The sequence below is a fragment of the Aedes albopictus genome, chromosome 1 (genome assembly GCF_035046485.1).
Source record: "Aedes albopictus strain Foshan chromosome 1, AalbF5, whole genome shotgun sequence".
Lineage (NCBI taxonomy): Eukaryota > Metazoa > Arthropoda > Insecta > Diptera > Culicidae > Aedes > Aedes albopictus.
The window spans coordinates 260,245,571-260,268,626 of NC_085136.1; the positions used below are offsets into that span (position 1 = coordinate 260,245,571).

Consider the following 23,056-nt stretch of genomic DNA (forward strand, 5'->3'; position numbering starts at 1 on the left):
TGCGGCTTGACCCGTCTACTAGCGCACGGGGAAATGAAATAACTTAAAACGGAGATAAAAAGTACTTAAAATTTAGTATTGAGCCAACACTTGCTTTTTGGGTAAAAATCCAACTGATCGCAAGGCACTTTTTACTTAAACTTGGCGTTATCCTCAAAGACTTGCTTTTGGGTTAATTTAGAGTTGCAAATGTCAAATATTTTGTTTTGCCTTTCTCTGCTGTGGAAGTACCCAAAATGAAGTGTTGCGTTCACACTTCATGTTGGGTGAAAATTTATTGCTCGCCATGTTTGTTTCACAGTTCGAGAGATTTCGTCGTGAATTACGGTAAGTTCGCAAATTAATCAAATATTTTCACATTTTCTTCAACTATTTTTTAAATTTGCAGTGCCTCTTCACTTAATCCATGCATATGCTATGCATATATCGACGCGCAACCGCAGATCCCGAAGGCTAATCGAAAATAACATTCAGCTGGTTCAAAAATAGATGAATTCAGAACGAAAGCGCCGGTAAGTTTTTATGAAATAAAACTAAAAACGCAATCTTATTAGTTTATATTAATTTGGCAGACATATACTCGCACGATGGAGTCAGAGCTGGGGCCAGATAGGGGAACATACGGACCGCGACTGCCAACAAACAACTCGTAGGAAGATCCGGCTAACGAGCGTAAAAAATATTGATGAATATGTTCCACCTATGTGTGCCTTACATCATGTATTATTTTATTCATAAAACTGCAATAAAGTTAATTTGATTTCAATTACTTCAAAACATCACTTTAAATCATAATGTGAATGAAAATTCCAACAATATTTTCTTTTACGTGACACTTGATTTTGGGTAAATTTGAGCCAAAGCGTACTGTTTTCAAGAAAGTAAATTTCATCCAAAACGGCCTTCTAGTGAAACAACTCAAATTTGAGTACTTCGCGAATAACTCAAATTTGACTGGTTGTACTTAGCTGTCAAGATGGATGAAAAATACTTAATTTTGAGTTATTTCGTTTCCCCGTGCGTGTTTACGGCTTTCGGCTGTCTCTCCACTCCACAGTCCACACCATAGCTCGCGCGGATGCTGCACTTTCCCAATCCAACCAGCCGAGCCGCTCCAATCCTATCCATCATCATCCGTAAATAAAACTCGGATAAGTAGTTTATTACAGGAGAGATTCCCCCCACAGATCTCTTGCAGTTGCGATTGCCGGAGAGTTCAACGGGAGGATCGCTGCTGCGGATGCATCCACGCTCGCTCACGCTCGACGCCCATACACGCGACCGACGGCGACGAGGTCAAACTGATCGCGCGTCGCTCACACACTCCGCAATCTCGCTCACGCCGGCCACGCGGTGCATTCGTAACAGCACGGGCGGCGGCGGCGACGTCTAGCTGCCACGCCACGCTTACTGCGCGCGATCTGCTCCAGCCAGGAGGCATGCGCGTCGCACGATCATTGTCGTTGCCGTCGTCGGTTTTTATGCTATGTCTCATGCACTCGGTGCTTTAGTATTGTGCCGATCTCTCCGGGCGATCGTCGTTACCGTCGCCGTCGTCGATTGATTGAGAATTCTCGCGGTTTGCAAACAATTATTAGCGGACGTTAGTGCGATCTTCGCGTCAGAGCTATCATTTTTTGCGGTATTTCTTGTTCAAAATAGATCAGAACTTTTGCGGACGCTGTCGTCGCGGTTATCGTCGCGTTACCGTCGCGTGTGCATTTTGTTTACGTTTGAGGCGCGTGCGAGCGTCTGTGTCAAACGCCGTCGCTCGGTTCGCGAAACGTTCGCGTTTGTTGTGTTTAGTGGGTGTGTTTGACAACCGGAATCCGGCTATAATTAGCGATCGATCAGCAGCGCTCCTAGGAGGTAAATGGATAAAGCAAGTTTTGAATCGTCTTGAGAAGGGAAGAATCGAAGTAGGCTATACTAGTGAGTGGAAACGCACAGCGAAGACGCTGCTGCGTGGGGGGCTCTGTTCTCATACACGTGTGCGGATGCATCCGTACCACGCCTACTGCGGTAGCAGATTAAAATCGTGTTATTGCGCATCTCGTTGAAGAGCTCAAGAAGCCCCTCTGCTGAAGATCATGTGAAAATCCAAAGTCGGGAAAAGTGCATCTTTCCCATTTCCAATCAAAGAGAGTGTTATTTCTGTGAAAGGTTTGTTTACACCGTTGCTCTTGTTATTGTTGTTGCTGTTGTTGTTTGTCAGTCAGTCAGTGAAAGTGAAATCGAGAAGAAATAAGCGGCACAACGCCACACAGTTGCGAGTGTTGGGTGATTACCGTGCGCTCTTGGCGTCGCCGTCGTCTTCGTCGCTGGAGCTGCTCGCCATGTGGAAAAAGTGCGATCGCAAGTGATTGAAAGTGATCGCTGTCTGACCGGCGTGGCAACCCGAGCTAAAACAAATCACCGGTGAAATGCAATCCTCAATAGTAAAACAATGATAAATAACAAAAAATTACAATAAGTTTTATAGTTTATGATAGGTTTAAGTTTGTAGCGTTACCATAGAGTGTATTGTATTTCATTGCCACTATTTTGGCTAGGGTATCATCACACCGGTAAAAGTCCGCGCGCAGGAGAGTCTGATGCGTCTGTGACCATGTTGTGTTCGGAAGAAAGTTGAATCTTGCAACGGTCAGAAGAGGAAATATTGTTTACCTTCCGCCCGTGGTGTACCCTGTCTGTTGTTTGGATCTATGTACGTGAGTGAAGTGTTGTTATTATTACCCGGGTGGCGCGAGGAAAGTGGTGCGTGAAAATATAGGTGACCACATTTGTGACGACGAGACGAGCGGGAAGACCACAAGGAGAAGACGCCAATTTTGTTTTCTTCTGCTGCGCGTGAAGCTGCTGATTCGTGAAAAGAGAAGTGGTAAATTTCATTGAGTGTAGCTACAGATATCCCCGCACAATGAAGACAAGTGCAAGCGGTAACAGGGGCAGAGCTTGCTATGATTGCACTGTTATTGTTGAATATGATTTGCGAAATGGATGAGAAGCAAAAGTCTCGAAAAAAAGAATAATCGAAGCAACCCATTCGCGCGCATCATTCAGTTGCTATATTTTTATACATATCCACAATCCACTCGAAAAGGGTGGGTTTCGTTGGAAATCTGGTTATTCTTGTGTGTGGGATTTGAAGATGGGATTGTTATTTATGTACCTCCTTCGATCGGCTCCTGCACAATGAATGTGCGTCGCACTACGCCGGCGAAGGTTGGGCGATCGATCCGATGATGGTTGTTTGGCTTGATTTGGAATCTAATTTCAAATAAATGTATTAGAAGTTAGATAGCTCATGGAATTGTAGGCAATAATTCAATTTATTCATTTAGCATAACTATTCATTGTTTTTAAATGCACATGTTGTAGTTGTGTTTTGATCAATAGAACTGATTTGTGGCTTCCAGTACCAGCACTGACGCTGTAGAAACGTGGCTAACTAGATGTTGGTCACATTAGGTTACCGATGGTACATCAGAGCCGAGTAGAACATATATCACTAAGTACCCTTGGATATTACCACAGAATTATACTCGTAGCTGATAGACCTGAACATTGACATATCTATGATTGCGGTACGGATTACATTGCCTTTACCGCTATATCTGTCAAATGGAAAGCTGCCAGATCTAAAGAAAGCGATCAACCTGCTTCTCCAAGAGATTCCCGAACTTAGTCAATGGCCATCATCGAGTACGAGGAAGCCGGGCATGAAATCCCTGGGGCGCTATTCTTTTCAGCACTGCCAACAAGCATAGGCTGTCGAGTCGATTCTGAATGATGGTTCAAATACCTTTGGGTGGATGAAGCGCAGAAACAAACACAGAATAGTAGAATCGGTCTTGGACGTCACTCTAGCCTCCACCCATATAAGCGGTAAACTGACTTGGGAAGCAGACTCTGACCCCCATGGAAGCGACCAGTCACCAACCTAACGAGCTGCGATGTCCTTGGAACTTCTAGGAAGCGGAAACTTGATCAGGTTGAGTTGGCTAGTTTCCAAGCGCAGATAGAGGATCGCCCAAGTAAAACTCGCCAGGCAACATACTAGACTTGCCCACTGTCATTGGAGAAACAGTGACAGGCACGATCTTCTTAACCAATTTTAACCCTCGCCGGAGAGCTCTTCACAGCTGGAACAACGAGGTAACGAAATCGGCCGAAGCACAGCGGAAAGCGCTGAGGCGTCTGAAGCAAATATCAACTGAACATCCGGATTGGAATAAAACTGCAGACGAATGGTACGAGGCCCGAAACAACTGCCGGCAGGTTATCCGAGAGGCGAAGGACGCGTCCTGGACTTCTCTCCTAGACCATATTTATGACCCAGGTCTTGCCAACAGGAGTATTCATTCTAGTGTTCACGCAGATGAAATCCTATTACTAATCATTAGAGAAATCCCTGAAGTCCCGATGAAACTGCTGGTGGAAGGGACTCCTAGAAGAATCCCTAAACAATCTCAGAGTGTACTACACAAGAAACCCTTGAAGGAACCCCTGGATAAATCTTTGAAGGTTCTCCTGTTAGAATCCATGAAAATGCTGCTGAAAGAAAACTCCTGCAGAGACTTCTGGAAGAATCCCTGAAAGAGTTTTTGAAGGAATCCCTGGAAAAATTTATAAGAATTTCAGTAGGAACCACATGAGCAACTCCTGGAAGAATCACAAAAGGTACTTCAGGTGCAGTCACTGAACGAACTTCATGATGAGCCCTTGAAGAAAGCTGTACGATGCTGTTTTGCAGCAAATTCTGTTCGGAGGGCGTTTCCGTATGTGTTGGAGTTTGTTTCTGCGCGTTGCAAAGAAGATGGATCGTTCAAAGGGCGAATGCTACAGGCAAGCTGGGCTAACCTAGCGAAAGGCCAAAGTAGATTTCGCAGTAAATCCCGATTAAGCGAAAGGAATTCCCTGAAGGGACTCCTGTGCAAGATTCTCTGAAAAGTGGCACAGAGAAAAAATGCTGTGGATGTCCTTGGAAAAACTCCTAGAGGAATCGCCATCCACAAATTACGTAACGCTCTAGGGGGAGGGGGAAAGTATGGCCGAGCGTTACGGTCCATACAAAATTTTTCGGGTTTTTATACATCCCTTTCATCCTACTTTGTATCTTTCTATCCACTTTCTCTCTCTCTCTCTTCTCTACATATACAACTCATGTATATTCATATGTTCATAGCCATCGCTAGAACCAGAAACACAGAGAACAGACATCCAGGCTAGAACAAATTTCATTCAAAAAGTTGTGTAAGGATTTGAATCTTCACTTGAGTAAGGTTGCAAACCAATACACGATGACAACACTAACGCCGCCAAACACCATATTGCCACAGTCAGTGGTGAATTGAAACATTTCAAGTGGTGAATTAAATTAGCATGGGAAATTAACCGATTGCAGCGCCACGCTATTGCCACTTGCGTTGCCGATTTCAAATGGCCGTTAAATTTCTTACACAGCTTCGGAACGGGACTTGGATGTCTGTTCTCTGTGCCAGAAACGAATTGGAAAAAAGTCGTTTCCTTCCCTTCCAACTTCCACTTACAGCACATTGTATTGCGCGCAAACCCCAAAATTTTATTCCCACCTTTGGGTTTCCGCGCCGAAGACCCAGCGCCAGATTCGGCGACAAAGAAAGCTGACAGCAGTCGCCGGACAGTTGGCAATCCTGATATTTGACGGCGGCCGCCCGGTAGTCATGGGAGTGGATTGTTGTCACGCAAATAGATCTTTTCGCTGAAAATGCATGTGTATTGAGTTATTGTTGACAGATTTTCTGCAGTGTTGAAATTCAGCGATTTTCTGTATCGCGTAAGCCTTCGCTGGAAGAAAACGTCATGTTGTTCAGCGAAGCAAGGAAAATTTTCAGTGAAAAAAGCAATATATAACGCCTACAAGTATGCAACCAAAAGCGTGCTGTGCCGCTTGACCTTATTCACCTTATTCACCACACAATGTATCACCTTACGAACACTATAAATAACCCCCAATCCATGGATCGCATCACCGACCCAACGGTGACTCCCAGATCTCCCATCCTTTCCATCTAACGAATACCCAGTCCGTGCTGATTGTGGGGATGCAGAGGTGATCTCGGTCTTAAGTAGCAACAACCAGCACACTCTAACATTTCTTTCCCTTCCCAACTGACTATAAGAACGTGGCCGGCGCCGTTATTGATCCAAAATGTATGTGCTGCTTAAATTGCACTTTGAGAATAAGTGGAGTGTCCCAGCCCTCATTCATTTGGATCTCAGTGCAATTGGAACCAGCTCAGATCAATCACGGAATAGCAACCATTGCACAATGGGTCCAGAGCCGTGTTTACGAAGACAAAAATGTTTGTGCCTAAACCATAAGTTTTAGATACATGGTGTCTTTGGGAAACTTTCTTCTTATTTTTCGACCTTTTTTCTCATTATTGTGAAATTAGGGTGATCCCTCTAGTTTCGCGGATCTAAACATCTGCTTTTTAATAGTTTGTACGTTCACAAAATGTTCTACAAAGTTGTAAAAGGAGTTATTTGGAGCAAGTTTGCCGAAGAAACCATTATTCTATCTCTTATGGTTCCTAACTTATATTTTTTTAAAAGATTCATGTTAGGGTGATCCATGAGTTTCAGTTTTCCTGAAATAACTTTTAATTCGTTCGTTTCTCGTAAATACTTTGTTCCGAGCACTTTTAGAACTATCAACGACGCATATTTTTTCCAAAGAGCTCAAAGTTCTAACTCTCATAGTTAAAAAGATATTGGCATTTTTCTTCGAAAAATCACTTTTTTTTTTAAATGTCATATCTCAAAAAGGAGCAAATGGATTTTCAATCTCCCGGTTGCATTGGAAAGATCGTACTCTGTTCTATTCATGGTGAAAAAACTGTAGGTACCTTTTTTGTTTAAAGCTTTTTATTGAATTTTGAAAATACGATTTTTTTCATGGAAAAGTAGTTGTAACTTTGAAAATCGATGAGATACAAACTTGGCGTCTTCGACAAAATTGTGAGTTTTTGGCTGCTATAAAAGTGCCCAGAACAAAGTATTGCGAAAAAATCAACACAAAAAATTATATTGAGTAAAAACAGATTTTCATATGGAAAGCGGAACAATTTCAGCAAACTCGACTAGTCTTTGTTAGATAGATCGAAGTAACCATGTCGAAAACATTTAAAGTTGCTTATAATCCATAATTCGTCAATGAACTTAACTTAAAATGTGATTTTGAGCTGATTTCCATCAATTTAATTTCAATTTCATCACTTCAATGTATGGATAGTGAAAATGTCAATCACTAGTATATGTTTAGGTTAACGTAAAATCCTATCAAAGTTACATGATTTACAATATCTTATAAACATTGTGCCTAAATGGTGATGACAGTATAAATAAACATTGGTTCTACAATGAAATGGATGACCATTTACCAAGCTACTTTGATCTATCTAACAAAGACTAGTCGAATTTGCTGAAATTGTTCCGCTTTCCATATGAAAATCTGTTTTTACTCAATATAATTTTTTGTGTTGATTTTTTCGCAATACTTTGTTCTGGGTACTTTTATAGCAGCCAAAAACTCACAATTTTGTCGAAGACGCCAAGTTTGTATCTCATCGATTTTCAAAGTTACAACTACTTTTCCATGAAAAAAATCGTATTTTCAAAATTCAATAAAAAGCTTTAAACAAAAAAGGTACCTACAGTTTTTCCACCATAAATAGAACAGAGTACGATCTTTCCAATGCAACCGGGAGATTGAAAATCCATTTGCTCCTTTTTGAGATATGACATTAAAAAAAAAAGATTTTTCGAAGAAAAATGCCAATATCTTTTTAACTATGAGAGTTAGAACTTTGAGCTCTTTGGAAAAAATATGCGTCGTTGATAGTTCTAAAAGTACTCGGAACAAAGTATTTACGAGAAACGAACGAATTAAAAGTTATTTCAGGAAAACTGAAATTCATGGATCACCCTAACATGAATCTTTTAAAAAATTATAAGTTAGGAACCATAAGAGATAGAATAATGGTTTCTTCGGCAAACTTGCTCCAAATAAGTTCTTTTACAACTTTGTAGAACATTTTGTGAACGTACATAAAACTATTAAAAAGCAGATGTTTGGATCCGCGAAACTAGAGGGACCACCCTAATTTCACAATAATGAGAAAAAAAGGTCGAAAAATAAGAAAAAAGTTTCCCAAAGACACCATGTATCTAAAACTTATGGTTTAGGCACAAACATTTTTGTCTTCGTAAACACGGCTCTGGACCCATTGTGCATTGACATGTATAGTCAGATTTGATCGTTTTGATCGTTGATCGTTTTTGGGGGTTTCGGAGGGTCTCAGATGCGTTACATGGGATCCGTTTAGGTTTTATTGGGATTTCGAAGGCATTTTGGGAAGTTCTAGAGGGTTTTGGCGGGTTTCAGAGGCGTTACAGAGGCGTTACAGAGGCGTTACAAAAGCGTTTTCGGGGGTTTCAGAGGATCTAATGTGCGTTTCATGAGTTCCGAGGGTGTTTTAGGGGGATTTCAAAGGCTTTTGAAGAAGCAGCAGAGGATTGTCGACGAATTTCATAAATGTTGCAGAGGCGTTACATAGGCGTTTTTAGATAAGAAAAAGCAAATACGCCGTCTTCGATCTTGCGGCCTCTATAACACCCAGTGGTCCAATGGAGAATTTTCCGTTTGACAAAAAGTTCCAAGTTTTCCCCGACGGAGGCGGAAATCGAACCCATGCTTCGAGTGTTTTATTTTTCGGTGGTTTCGTAGGGCCTCAGGTGCGTTACATGGAGTCAGAGAGAGTTTTAGGGGGACTTCGGAGTCATTGCAGGTAGTTATCCAAATTTTCTGTGGGTTTCAGAGCCGTTACAGTGGCGTTACAGAGCCGGTTTCGGGGGTTTTCAGTGGGTCTTAGGTGCGTCACAGAGGGTCCGACGGGATTTCATGGAGCTATGGGCGATTTTCAGTGGATTTTAGTGGCATTGAAGGGGGATTCAGGGGTGTTTTCGGGGGTTCTGAAGGGATTCAGGTGCACTTCGCTCTGAAACTCCCAGTAGCCCCTAGAGTAGCCCTCCATTAACGTCCCCGTAAACCACAAGCGCCATCTTGGATTCCAAAATGGTGTAGAGTATCGGGTTTCGACATTTGTAATTTTGCTCCTGTTAATGCCATCTGAAACCTGCCAGCGAGCATGAAAATTAAGTGAAATCTTAGAGCATTCGGACTAGAAACTATCAAGTTCAACATAATTAAACCACAGAGAAATTAAACTATACTTTGGAAATTTTCCGAAATGGCTTGAATATTGTATGTTGCTTTCACAAATAAAACGCGCTGCCTACTTCCAGTCAGCATTTCTGAATCATCGCGACGAATCAGGCATCACCTCTTCTGCTGTTTGTGTTTGTGAGACCGGAGAAACGTCAGACTCTCGCCAGCTGATTGGCTGGCGACGACTCTGACGATGGTTTCACCCGCGACGGGTTCATATCTTCGCGCTCGATAAGGGGGCAAATCGGCAATAACTCTTCAAATATAGGATCATCTACGTCAAAGTATGGGAAATCTCTAATTGCATTAGCAGTTGAAGCTTAGGCTCCGATGCCGCTCTACCCAGATAGCTGACTTTAGCATACTAACCATCACTTGTGGCAACACTTTGAGCGGCATGATGGAACTTTGCCGAGTGTGCTAAGTGTTGTTAGACCACTAATGTAGTTGAATGAAGTGGATGATGAAGTACATAAGTAACATTACAGCATGCTAAACCGTTATTGCAACATTTGTGGCACCCGCTTGACTAGTGCTTGTAATCAACTAGGAATACATAACAAATATTAACGTCGAATTAGATAGTTAACTCAGAAGTTAACTTATGAGAAAACTGACAAATTCGACTCAAATATAAGCTGTGTTCCATGCTGGAAGAGTGAACCCGCAAAAGAATCTATATTAGAAGGCCTTTCAGTGCCCAGTCCATATGCTAAAGATAGCTCTATATCAATGATAAATGTCATAAATCGCAATAGACCATCTTACGACGAAATTCTACCTCTTTCGCTCTATCAGAGAGTTTGAAAACAACAGGACCAGTACCTGTTAAATTTGACAGGTGTTGGTCCTGTTGTTTTCGAATTTCTCGTAGGAGAGAATGAGAGCGATTTCTTGATGACGTCACCGTGCATTGGAGTATTGAAATGATTGAGGTCAAAAAGGGGAAGGGATGATAATCGTGTCGGAGATCACCTTCCTCTCACCCCACTCTACATACCTAGTTCGCCTTAATTCCTGGAGCAGCTCAGGTTGTAGTCGTGGTTGCCGTTGACCGCCATCTTCGCCGGATTCCAGCAGCAGTCCTTTGGGTATCTCGTTTATCACTTATTGGATATCAATAAATTTACATTGCCTTTTTCAGCTGAATTCTTTCATGCCTTTCCTTCACTGCAGGAAGTCCCGAACATATATAAACAAAACAAGCGCACGGAAAAAATCTTGAATCGAAATATATTGTTGCATAAAAATCTGCTGTAAATGTATAGTAGGCACAACATACTAAGATTTAATCACACCATTACATTATAATACATTTTATTGTAGCTGATATACTGTATGGTGCACAAAAGGTTTTCACCAAACATGCTATGGTTTATTTTTATCCGAGTAGGATTTCATAATGTCACAGTCACCCATGGATATTTCATCTGCGCATTTGTGAATGTTTTTGTTCCATGTTGATAGTCAAGATCATACCCCGGATAAAAAGTTACCATTCATTACATGGTAAATATTATTAACATATGACTGGTTTTATTGTTCACAATAAAACACATAGTAGATATATTGTTACTTTTTACAATAGAAATCAAGCCCATATAGTTCGTACAATAAATGAACATTAGCTTTATTAGTGACTAATTGATTTGATTGTTTTTCAATAGTTCTATAATAATTTAAAGTTACTATCAGTAAAAATTAATTTAAGTTGTTTTTATAAAGTTGCAAAAGTGCCTGCAAAGTTCTCATGGACTTTTTATTAAAAAAGTATATTTTCAATTACACTTAAAAACAATTCGTAACAAATAAATAACAATAAATATTATTGTTGATTGGATCATGTTTGTATAATCAAATACAAAATCACTTGACATATTTTTTTATAGTTTTCGTTTTAAATTTGAGTACAGTAGATGTTTTGGTTATCGAATGTTATTCGCTAAAACTTCAACGACTGACAGACGTCAAGCCGTGTTGGCAGAGGAAGCTCTCAATGCATAACTGAGGAAGTACTTATGGAAAACTAGCTGAAAAGCAGGTTTTAGCCAAGTGAGGACGTTACGACAAGGAAAAGATGAACAATGATTTTTCTAATGTTTTCCAATAAATTAAAGGAATCTATTAAATAGTAAACTACCATTGATAACAATACAAATATAATTTGTTTAATGGGGTGAATTGAACCGATGTTAAAATAAACATGCAATAATATTTGTTGTTATGTAAACAGATTTCGCCTTTGAAAAACCAAAGAATTCATATTTCTCGGTAACATTTTTCTCCAGCATTTATAGATACTGATGGCCACATGAATTGTGAACGATTTATGGTATGGATCATACGACCTGAGGTCTGACTTGTGATATTTGGCAGTTATTTGAAAAGATTGATGATAGATCTCATCAACAGCTGCAAAGCAACACATATCAGACATCAGAGTGTTTGACTCTTATCATACAATGTGCATATCATTCTGGCGGCCGTTAGTGCTCGTAAATGCTGGATATAAATGTTAGCGGGAAATATAAATTCAATGGATTTTTAAAAGCGAAAACTGCTTACAAATAACAACAAATATTATTGTATTTTTATTGTAACAACGATTCATTTGACGCCATTCAATTATATGTATTTGTATTGTAAGAAGAATGAAAAAACATTAAGATACCGTCGTGCGGGGCTACTTTTGAAATGCGGGGCTACTTTGGACACTTTTGAATAAGGATTTTTTGAATTCAAAATATGGCTCAAATCTGTTTGATGTCTTTGGGACTATTATGAAGCAATATTTTTCCCTTCATTTGGTTGAAATTATTTTTCAAACAGACCGTTTGTTGCTTGTCAGGACGCGTAAAAACATTGAATAAACCAATAAAATATACATAACGTATCAGAACATTTGTTCTGTAAGCATTGTTTCTACAGTTCATAAATTTTAAAGGGTTGATCAACTCATTCAAAATATATCAACGTAGCATTTACAATCGAATACTTGTATCGTTATACATTATAAATGACCGTTTTACCTAAATAAAGGAATGATGGCCCCTTTTTTCAGGCTATCTGCATATCAATATCGCGCTACTCATAATACCAAAGGTAGCACAGAACCATCTAAAAACGCATATATTTATTGAAATCATGTACGATATAGTATGCAACAGTATTGGTACAATGTAGTTTTCTAAATAACCCTGGAATTTTAAATGCAGTTTTGTTATAGTTAAGAATGTCCAAAGTAGCCCCCATCCAGTTCTATATGAGATGTGTCCGATTGGTGTATGAACAACTTTTTTGTTTATTGAGGGATTTAGCTCAAATTTTGCAGACATCCTACATACATACTCACGTTTATTATGTGTAAAAAATGTGGAAATACATTCAGTACTCTGGGACTTATGACGTCATAAAGTTGAAAAACCTTGAAAAAGTGTAAAAAGAAGCCCCGCACGACGGTATATTGTTTTCTTTTGAAAATTGCCCTAAAAATGTCTCATAAAAACGCAATACATTCTATTGTTTTTCGCATAAAAGTGTATGGAAATTTTCTCAAAATTTTATGGTTAAGATACATAACGACCACCATTTTTTATTGTAAAAGTGCCATTTACCATTCGCCGAATGGTATAGAACAATAGGGGTGATGGTGAGTGTGCCGTGTAAATTACAATACGTTTAATGGTGAATATTTTTCGAAAAAATGGTGTTGTAACATTGAAATTTATCGTATTTTTATGATATTTTTTATCAGGGACTACACCCATGATTATTATGCAAAATATGTATAGTTTTGACGGTTTCAGGTCAATTGGCCGAATGCCGTTTGGTCGAATGCTGTTTGGCCGAAAAAGTAGTGATGAACTTGAGTGACCATGCCAATGTTTTCTACATAGATCATCAGGTACGTTGGTTTTGTTTACGAAGAGATTTGTGAGCTCGAATTCGGCCATTGTGGCGGCCATTTTGGGATTTTAAGCAGCCTGTTCTTAAAAGAAGGAAATATTTCTGTTGGTCATATTGGCAGCTAAAATGTTACCCGGAGTTTGTCTGCGCCTCTAAATTATATTGATCATAATTTGTCCAAACGGCTTTCGTCCAAACGACTCTTTTGGACAAATGGGATTCGGCTAAACGACATTCGGCCAAATGTGCCGGACACCGTTTTTTGACAGTACATTATGGATCATTGGTTGCTACTCCAGTATCGCCATACCAGCTACATTTACACAAGCAATCAATTAGATAGCTGCTTGGGACCAACAGGCATCTTCCGTGTGTGAGTATTGATGATCTTCTATTTTTTAGGCGACAATGGATGGCGCCTACTACGTCAGGCTGCAGTTTAAGGACAGTCTTGATAGAGTCCCAAAATTGCCGCCACAATGGCCGACTTTGGCACCTACTCACGATTTCAAGCGCACATATCTCTTCGAAAACAAAACCGGCACCCCTGATCTTCTTATTTTAAGCTTATTACAAGTGAGCAAGAACAACATAATAAAATGCATTGTTGTTTGAAGCTTGCTTCTTGAGATTTGTGCGTTTGAAGTTCTGATGCACTGTTGAAACTGGATTTCAATACGTTTGTCCTTAATGTAGGGATGGGGAGAGAAATGATGATTGCAGTCGCTTGTTGACAACAGAACGTTGAGTCCTATGCGTCTGAAGAAGGTCATGCGGATGTCGGAATATTGTTCGGAAAAGTTTAATTTTAGCTTAGGGGTTCACGCGTTGGTGCGTGGATGCCAAGCGTAAAATGATCGGCTGTGTGAAGATTACTGTGAAGTGGCACAGTTCGCTTGGTCGCATAACTTGTAGGCGTTATAAGATAGATTTACACTGTGCTGTGAAAGTTGGAAGAAAGGGAAACGGCGTTTTTGTCAATCCGTCTAGCTAGGCCATGAACATACAGGGGATACTCAAAATAACTGGGACAGGTAAAATTTTTACCTTTCAAAAAATGTTCAACTCGCTGTAACTTTTCGAAAAGGGCATCAAATATTCTCAAATTTTTACTGTAAGTTCATCAACTAGTTGTGTATCAGTGGTTGAAATTTGGAAAAGATCGGGCCATTCTACACGAAGTTATAAAGTTTCTAGAAAAAGGTATACATATCCGATAGCCAACTTTGAGCTGTTATAACCCGGATTCAACGAACCGAATGCAATGAAATTTTGATCATTTATGACTAATATAATGAACTTTGAAAAACAGTTGACTTAATTTGAAATTTCAAATAAGAAAAAAAGTTATGGCAATTTCATTTATTGCATGTTTTATCAGTAAACGTATCTATTTTTCATATGTATCCCATTACTTTTTTAATAAAATGTCGGCTATTTGATTGCTTTCCTTTGAAACATAAATATATTCAATTCAATTAGAGGGAATTTAAATGAACTATGACTACTATCTCAAATTTTGAAACGATGATAAAGTTTTGGATAAATTGGTGCTATATTAGAAAAATAATCTAATCGTAATAATTTTCTTTCGTGTGAAGAATATTAAGTTTAATCAAAAGTTTTTAATAGCTCACTACATAAGTCATAAATGATCAAAATTTCATTGCATTCGGTTCATTGAATCCGGAGATATAACAGCTCAAAGTTGGCTATCGGATAGTTATACCTTTTCCTAGAACCTTCAAAACTTTGTGTAGAATGGCCCGATCTTTTCCAAATTTTGACCACTGATACACAACTAGTTGATGAACATACAGTAAAAATTTGAGAATATTTGATGCCCTTTTCAAAAAGTTACAGCGAGTTGAACATTTTTTGAAAAGTGAAAATTTTACCTGTCCCAGTTATTTTGAGTCCTATCCCCTGTACGTTTATACATGAGATGTGTATGTAGAGAAGATAGTATAGAGAAGTAGATGGAAAGATACAAAGTAGGAGGAAATGGACCAGCCAGGGATTGAACCCAGGACTTTCTGTATATGAACTAGAAGTAATAACTACTAAACCACCAAGCTATAATAATTCAGAACTAAATAATTATGTTTCTGCTCAGTGATGCGATCGCTTCAGGACTATCGGAACTTTAGGTACCTTAGCTATTGTTACAGAGACACAAACTCAAAGATTGAAAATTTTAAGATGATGCAAATCTCACAACGACATATCATTTGAAAGCCTCTACTCAAAAGTGACCATTTCCTGTGCGGCCTAGTAACGGTGCATGTACCTAAGTCGTAGGTTTCGACATAACACACCCAATCGTCTCAATCATCAACTGACATACTCTGACCAGCAATCAAAATCACCTTCGGGCAATTCAACGCCGCCATCACACATCACACCGCATCAGGCACGCAGCGGTTTAGAGGGACAGATTACATTCAATCTCATATATCCAAGTGCCGACGCATCTTGATGGACGTGTTGTAATCCGGAGCGAAAAGCCATCATCTTTGCATGATCCGGTGGGATTTATTCGATGTGGATGCCGAGTAAAAGTGGAAGATTAGATTTCACGCAAACATGTAATTTTATTCTTCTCCAAGTAAATTTCAGAAAGTAGTCTCATACGTCACGGCTGGAAGTTTTTGATTATGGAGGATATGTCTTATAGTAAGGACCGTATCTCTTATAGTAATGATGATTTCGTAACTAGTTGTTCTTTCTGGCGTAACGTTTTCACAGTGACGTGTTCTGCTCAGTTGTAACTCATAAATAAAACAATATAGTTTGCCAAAAAGTTTACCTAAACTATCAGATAATACATGATTTTTACTATACCACTAACAGTACTCAAATGATCTCAGACATTAAATGTCACTTCACGTAAACCCTAATTATTGTTTTCTTCGGGTCAAAAAGAAAATTGAGAAATGCCTTCAGCTGAAAATTTAAGCGCCACACACTGGCAATGCATCACTCGAATCACTCCACATTAGACCGGCCCACAGTTGTATGGAGCGAAAAAAAAGTTGGGAAAATTCACGGGGCACCCTCTAGAATCGTGCCTTTGGATGAGAAGAACAATCTGTGAAAGATTCAGCTCAATCGGTTGAAAACTGAGCTGGCGCAAATGAGTTGAAGGTTTGTATGGGATCTTCAGTCCAAATATATGGGAAATTGGATGACCTACAGTCTCTCACTCAGTACGCCGGTTCAGCGAGTTCGATCTAGCTCAGAATTGAAAGAATGGTAGTTGATACCCTGAGGAACAACTTTGTAGAAGACCATATCATGATAAAACTTAATTTAGTTGCGGTTTTAATCAACGAAACCAGGATGAGGACATCTTCCCCCGTTTACTCTCGGTTGTTAAATGCAGCACGTGTTTGCCGTTCGAAACTTGCTCACTACATCATAGGCGGCTATGTTGTCCTTCATTTTCATTGCTCACGCATGTGGGTGAGTATCGAGACAATGTAGAATTACATAGCTGCCTATGATGTAGCGCGCAAGCTACGGCCGACTAACACGTGCTGCATATAACAACCGAGAGTAAACGGGGGAAGATGTCCTCATCCTGGTTTCTTTGGCTAAAACCGCAACTAAATTAAGTTTTATCATGATATGGTCTTCTACAAAGTTGTTCATTAGGGTATCAACTGTTATTCTTTCAATTCTGAGTCAAATCGAACTCGCCAAACCGGCGCGCTGTATGAGAGACTGTAGGTCATCCAATTTCCCATATATTTGGACTGAACATCCCATACAAACCTTCAACTCATTTGCGCCAGCTCATTTTTCAACCGATTGAGCTAAATCTTTCACAGATTGTTCTTCTTATCCAAAGGCACGATTCTAGAGGGTGCCCCGTGGAATTTTTCGACATTTTTGTTTTTGGGCCGGTCTACTCCACATCATCCCATTCACGAGAAGAGTCGTCGTCGTCGTCTTCGTCGTCGGATGGAAAGGAAATGAAATCTCGGCTGAAATGACTTGCTCTGGAATTGAAAGAGATGAGAGTGCTCATCGTCGCCGTCATCTTCTTCCCATGTTGGTGAATTTATATACAAAAACAAAAATACATGTGTTTCGTTTTTGTACCGAGGAGGGGAGCTCCCCTTTTGCTACCCTACGAAGTACGAAGTAGAGCACGCAGTCAGCCCCAGCGCATTTCAGCTTCGTCAAACTCGACAGATTTCGCTTGGAGTGTGATTGGGGACTACGAAGGTGATGATTTTGTTTGCGGTTTTCTGTGAGAAAGTGAAGGAGGGAAGATTTTTTGCTTTTTTTTCACTCATACTCCCATAAGAAACCCCGTAGGAAGAAAGAGTGTTTCCCGGCTCATCAACCTTCGTAGTCCCCAATGGTTTGGGAGCATCCAGCCAGTCGCAGCAGACTCGTTGTGAGACACGTGATATCGGAGGTTGCCTTCGTCAACAACCTAAAAATAATGCGACCGCAGGTTTTTCCCCGCTTGCCATCCATCCATGGCACGCTTCGTGGAGAGATTTGGAAGGCGAACCTTTGAAACCCAATTGCACATTTTCTGCAATTTATTTGATTAGAATTAAACATTAATGAGACATAAGAAATTCTTTCCCATAAACAAAGCCATTCATAGGCCTCAATGAATGTTATTAGACACATTCTACCGTGACGTTACAACGTTTTTCCGCCTTTTCGGTCCGATTTTTCACTATAACTCGTAAATTTGACCGTAAACCCTCAAATATTTTTGCATATTCAGATTCCTTGTAAAATTTCCAATAATTATGATCTGTTAAACGGTTAGTTTTCATTGAAAAAGCTTGCTTGAAATAGGAAATAGTAGCGTGACGTTACAACGTTGTAACGTCACGCTACTAATTCCCATTTTACACATACTTTTCCGATGAAAACTAACTGTTCAACAGATCATAATTATTTGAAATTTTACAAGGAATCTGAATATGCAAAAATATTTGAGGGTTTACGGTCAAATTTAAGAGTTATAGTGAAAAATCTGCCCAAGAAGGCGTCAAAACGTTGTAACGTCACGGTAGAATGTGTCATTAGTGTTACAGTTGCGGTCCGGTAGCTTTCCATTTTTCCTTAATGGCTAGTTTCCACTTCGTACGTACTGTGCAAAAAGATAGGACAAGTTATGGTCAAGTAATGATTCCGCTTCAAAATTACTTGTGCAGTTCGCAGATGGCAAGTAAGGAAAAAAGTGTAACACTCGTAACGCCTTCCGTGCGAATCAAATGGAGCAGTTACTTTTCCTTGCGGAAACATAGTCCGCGCTATTATTCCGTAAGGAAAAGTAACGTTTCTCCCCATATTGGATCAGTTGTCAAAATTACTTGCGGAAAAAGGTGGAATTTTACTTGAGCGCTCTACTTGGCAACAAGAAACTAAGCTATAGAAAGTTCTCTAAATTAGCAATACTTGCACGTCTCTATCAGGTTCTGAGTTTGGGAATGTTTCCATAGAAACGGCTGTTGTGATATTTTTCTGATAGCCACTGTAGAAAGGAAGCTTAGCGATGTCACAGACCTGATGTTCCGCGGGGAATGTGGAGCTGACATGAAACCAGACAGCAGGATATATTGAAACTAGACGGTGTTTCAAGACTTTGGACGGCACCGGACCGGAAGATAAGTTTGTTGCGGAAACTAACCAAGCTGGAGTTGGAAGGCTCGTTTGTAGAGGAGTAATGTCAACGGAATGATTTCGCCGAGCCACAACTTGAGCTACCTAATGAAATTACCAAAGTTGGCAACTGCCAATTATCACGGGGCTCGCAATTAGAAAATTCTGCAAGACGTCTGCATGAATTCAGATTGCAAATCAAGCGGTACTGGGGGTATGCGTTGGCCATCCATTCGAAGAAGATCCAGAAGAGGAAGGATAAAAGTTCAACGTAGAATGCTTCAAGTTGTAGCTGGATCTTTACAAGCCCGAGATGGGATTCCTCGGAAAGCAAACGGTGTTGTTGACCAGCAAGAAATCGAAGCCAGAGGAAGAAGATTGTATTCTGGAATTTGGATCAGAGAGGCACATGGGAACTTCCGAGCGGGAGCTGATTGACAAGACTGTTGTTACAGACAGTTTAGTAGCAAACCGGAGGAGTGGAAGGAAGGGGTAATCTGCCCAATTCACAAGAAAAGCGACCATTTGGAATGTGAGAACTTCAGGGCAATCACTATTTTGAGTGCTGCCTACAAAGTGCTATCCCAGATCATCTTCCGTCGTCTGTCACCTAAAACGAATGAGTTCGTGGGAAGTTATCAGGCTGGCTTCATTGACGGCCGGTCGACAACGGACCAGATCTTTACCGTACGACAAATCCTCCAGAAATGCCGTGAATACCAGGTCTCAACGCATCACCTGTTCATCGACTTCAAAGCGGCATACGACAGTATCGACCGCGCAGAGCTATGGAGAATCATGGACGAAAACGGCTTTCCTGGGAAGCTGACTAGACTGATTAAAGCAACGATGGACGGTGTGCAAAACTGCGTAAGGGTTTCGGGTGAACTATCCAGTTCATTCGAATCTCGCCGGGGACTGCGACAAGGTGACGGACTCTCATGCCTACTCTTCAACATCGCTTTGGAAGGTGTGATGCGACGAGCCGGGCTCAACAGCCGGGGAACGATTTTCACAAAATCCGGTCAATTTGTGTGCTTCGCGGACGACATGGACATTATCGCTAGAACATTTGGAACGGTGGCAGAGCTGTACACCCGCCTGAAACGCGAAGCAGCAAAGGTCGGACTGGTGGTGAATGCCTCAAAAACAAAGTACATGCTGGTAGGCGGAACCGAACACGACCGGATCCGTCTGGGTAGTAATGTTACGATAGACGGGGATACTTTCGAGGTGGTGGAGGAATTCGTCTACCTCGGATCCTTACTGACGGGTGACAACAACGTGAGCCGTGAAATTCGGAGGTGCATCATCAGCGGAAGTCGGGCCTACCACGGGCTTCAGAAGAAGCTGCGGTATAAAAAGATTCACCCACGCACCAAATGCACCATGTACAAAACGCTAATAAAACCGGTGGTCCTCTACGGACACAAGACATGGACCATGCTGGAGGAGGACCTACAAGCACTCGGAGTTTTCGAGCGACGCATGCCAAGAACGATCTTCGGCGGTGTGCAGGAGAACGGTGTGTGGCGGAGAAGGATGAACCACGAGCTCGCTGCACTTTACGGTGAACCCAGCATCCAGAAAGTGGCCAAAGCCGGAAGGATACGGTGGGCAGGGCATGTTGCAAGAATGCCGGACAACAACCCTGCAAAGCTGGTGTTTGCAACTGATCCGGTTGGCACAAGAAGGCGTGGAGCGCAGAGAGCACGACGGGCGGACCAGGTGGAGCGTGACTTGGCGAGCATTGAGCGCGACCGAAGATGGAGAGCGGCAGACACGAACCGTGTATTATGGAGAAATATTGTTGATTCAGTTTTATCTTGAATTAGATGTAATACTAAATAAATGAAATATACTCAAAAAGTGAGATGCTTTGGAAACAAAACTCGAATGTCATTCATCCAAATTCCAAATACCTGAATGACAAACGCCCGAATTTCTTTCGCCCAAAAAAATGACTCGCCCGAAAATAACGTTTTTGCAATTTCTCATCGTAATAGGCTATTTTACCTCACGCAAATCTGCCAGGAAAAGGCCTACTTTCCCACACCAAATCAGCAGTTCTGTAATGGTTCATTACAGCACTGATTTGCATTGCGTAATGAACCATTACAGCACAGAGAAACAGACGTAACACTTAGAACAAATTTCATTACAAAACATCGTCACAAAAACGCAATCGCCCAATGCTAAATGTACTGTGTTTGGCCGGGCCGCCACTAGATGGCGGTAGTGAGCAAACGTCAAACAGGAGTAAAACCGATACCAGCGCCGCAAGTGGTAGATCGACCTACTACTGAATATTTGAATCAACCGTTATAAAGGTGATCGATGAGAAGCAATGAGAGTGTGACGTCTGTTCCTCTGTGATTACAGCATTGTTTTCAGTTTTGATCAAATTCTTGATGGTTTCTGGACGCAGGTTTGAAAATTTGTGACAACTGCACAGTATAACCTGCTATGATCAGATTTTCTTAAACATGACTATGAACATCAGTGTGCAGTTTGATGAACAATTTTTGTTAAAAACTATCCTCAAGTGGTAATTTATGAAATTGCAAAAAACGTTGTACGCAACTCGGTGCAGAACTCGATTTTTACAGCACTCGTCAAAATTATCCAACTCGGCAAGCCTCGTTGGTTAAATGTACGACTCGTGCTGTAAAAATCTTCATTCTACACCTTGTTGCGTAAACTACTATTCCCGCATATGAAATCTCCAAATGCATTGTTGCAATACTACATCTGGAATTGCGGTCCAATTGATTACCATAATGCAAATGTTTGAAATTTCAATCCCAGGCCTATATTAGGCCTATATTAGCAAGAGTACTTGGAAGACCTAGAGCATTGTAGAGATAATAGGGGTGCTCAGTTTTACAGTTTCTGACAGAATGATCTTTATTTCAGTTATTGAAAAGTCATCGCCTGCTTACAATCATCTAAGTCTGTTGAGTCAGTCCGTACACAGTAATATTATATAAGTACTACAATTCGGCCATCCTGATCTCCGCGATGTCCTCATCGATACCATTTTGGTCTACCTCACTATGCACCCATTTTCTCATATTTTGCGGAGAACAAACCGATTCAAAAGGAACACTTGAAACTTGCAGTCCATCAATGTCAGATACAACATATCTTTGATTTGGCAAAACTTTTTTAAGGGAGCGTCCATAAATTACGTCACGCTTTGAGGGGGGAGGAGGGTTCAGCAAAGTGTGACAACCGCTACAAAAATTACAGAGGTCCCATACAAAAAGTGTGACATAGGGGGAGGGGGGGTTGAAAATGGTCGATTTTTACGTGACGTAATTTATGGACGCTCCCTAATAATATATGGCCCTTTGAACTTTGGAGATAATTTATGAGACTCAATTGTTTTCAATACTACAAAATCGCCTATCTTATAATCAGGACATTTTAATCTTTTCTTGTCCGTGATGCTTTTGTTATAATTTTGAACTTCTAAATTCTTTCGACGAGCTTTTTCACGAATGTTTTGTATATTTTGAGCAGGAATATCAGGTTGATTGTTTTGAATAAAACATTCAATATTATGTTTTCCTATGTCTGAAGATTTTTGCTGAACTCCGAAAAGCAAAACACTAGGGTAGTTATTAATCGACCTATGGTATGTGTTATTGAATACATTCTCAATCTTTGGTAACAGTTTATCCCATTTTAACGAATTTTCACTACACATTTTAGCAAGCATTGGGATGAGAGTTTTGTTGATACGTTCGACTTGTCCATTTGCCCCTGGTGTACTTACAGTAGGTTGTCCCAAAATTGCACATGGTCAAAAAACTTGGGGGCTCACCCTGCAAATGATAGCTAAGGGTGTTAGAAACAATTTTTTGTATGACGGCAACTTTCAAAAATGACGTTTAGAGGTCGCCCCGACGAGATTTTTGAAAACTGGCCATTTTTCGTAATAAATTTCATACAAACATTTTTTACCGTACAAAAATTGGCAATACCCACTATTTTTATATTTTTTACAGCTTGATATGGATCCAAACTTCTTGGGAAAAATAATTAACGGCATGTTTTGCAGGTAACTTTTTTAAACTGAATTTTTGAATTTACTAAAATTTGTCATTTTTTGATATACTTTGCATTTTACCCATCATAAAAAGTATCTGAACCTAATGCTAATTTAAAACAATTTTCATAAAAAGATAGGATTTTTTATGAGGAAAAATTTTGCCGAAGACAGCATGGCGTTTT

At 40.4% G+C, this 23,056-nt stretch overlaps 1 protein-coding gene across 1 annotated transcript in view; it reads left to right on the forward strand.

Annotated features, from left to right (window-relative positions):
* Window positions 1-1,262: 1,262 nt before the first annotated feature.
* LOC115269359 (uncharacterized) overlaps window positions 1,263-23,056 on the forward strand; it is a 763,799-nt gene continuing 742,005 nt past the window's right edge. Inside the window, exon 1 of the mRNA XM_062846706.1 lies at window positions 1,263-1,869. The gene's annotated coding sequence lies outside the window, so the exon portion shown is untranslated. The remainder of the gene's footprint in view (window positions 1,870-23,056) is intronic.